This window comes from Anabrus simplex, chromosome 2, assembly GCF_040414725.1.
Source record: "Anabrus simplex isolate iqAnaSimp1 chromosome 2, ASM4041472v1, whole genome shotgun sequence".
Taxonomy (NCBI): Eukaryota; Metazoa; Arthropoda; class Insecta; order Orthoptera; family Tettigoniidae; genus Anabrus; species Anabrus simplex.
Window position 1 is genome coordinate 749,563,412 of NC_090266.1, and position 1,537 is coordinate 749,564,948.

The 1,537-nt window shown below is 50.2% G+C and overlaps 1 non-coding gene across 1 annotated transcript; it reads left to right on the forward strand.

The window, feature by feature from the left end:
• Positions 1-679: 679 nt before the first annotated feature.
• Positions 680-834, forward strand: LOC137498657 (5.8S ribosomal RNA). The gene has a single exon (XR_011017894.1). It is a non-coding gene; the product is annotated as a 5.8S ribosomal RNA (ribosomal RNA).
• Positions 835-1,537: the final 703 nt, after the last annotated feature.

Consider the following 1,537-nt stretch of genomic DNA (forward strand, 5'->3'; position numbering starts at 1 on the left):
CACCAACTAAGAACGGCCATGCACCACCACCTACCGAATCAAGAAAGAGCTCTCAATCTGTCAATCCTTCCGGTGTCCGGGCCTCGTGAGGTTTCCCGTGTTGAGTCAAATTAAGCCGCAGGCTCCACTCCTGGTGGTGCCCTTCCGTCAATTCCTTTAAGTTTCAGCTTTGCAACCACGCAGTTTCCGATGTGTCTGGAAAGATGACCAAACTTGATTATTTAGAGGGAGTAAAAGTCGTAACAAGGTTTCCGTAGGTGAACCTGCGGAAGGATCATTACCGAAATTGTTTTTAACAAAAAAACATTTCTAGAAGGAGGAGTCGGACGGCCCCGCGCGGTCCTCTCCTCCGGCGAGGCTCCCTCGAGGAGCGAGACTCCTGCCGAGCCCGCTGTTGCGAGCTCAGGCGAGTCCTGTTCGTACTGTGTAAGCGGCGGCCCCGGCCGTCGCCGACAGGGGGAGTGTCGCGGTCCGCGTCTCCCACGACGCAGACGTTCGGCATTGGGTACCTACCTCCTCGCTCAGTGGAGGGTACCCGTCGCGGCTTCGGCCCGGCGGGAAGGTTTTAAATGAACGCCACGCCCATGCTCGAAACACTTCTTAGCTCTGTGACGAGAAAATGAAAATGATTGCTTCTCCTCCACTCACCGTGGAGAGAACGATCGAAAAATGAAAAAACAACCCTGAACGGTGGATCACTCGGCTCGTGGGTCGATGAAGAACGCAGCAAATTGCGCGTCGACATGTGAACTGCAGGATACATGAACATCGACATTTCGAACGCACATTGCGGTCCATGGATTCCGTTCCCGGACCACGTTTGGCTGAGGGTCGGTTGCTAAAACTGAACGCGACATTGCGTTCGGAGGGTGGGAGCGTCGCGGTTCGTGCGGCCACGGCCGCCGCCGCGTCTCCTGATAATTATTACACCTAAATACTAAATTTTTCCCCTGGTCTAATTTCTTCCTGATCTAGCTTCCAGACCTCCTTATTCTTCCTCCCTCCCGTTTTCCTACAAACCATTATTTGTGTCTTTCTTACATATACTTTGAGAGATCACCTTCTAGTATACTCAACTATTTCGACTAACCCTTTTTGCAAACCCCCGTCACTGCCAAAATCAATAGATCACCGAACAGCAACAACGGAACCTCCATCTTCCCTATCCAAGGGCGTTGCCCCCTCTCCACCCCATGTTTCTCTAAAATAATATTTAGAAACAATATAAATAATATCGGGGATAGCTTACATCCATGTTTCACCCCACTCTTCGATTCAAAACACTTACTCATCCTTCCACCCTGCAATGTAATCGTCACAAGCACTTTCTCGTATATTGTTTATATTACCCCCCTCTTTTTCTTGGACATCCCCACCTCCCTTAATCTCATAAATAGCGCCTCCCTACTCAACGTATCAAAGGCTTTCTCTAGGTCGATCGCTGCTACATATAATTTAAGCCCTGCAATCCTCACATACTTCGTAATCAAGGTGCTTCCAGTTCCTCCCACACGAATGGTCCCTGATTTGGACCCGA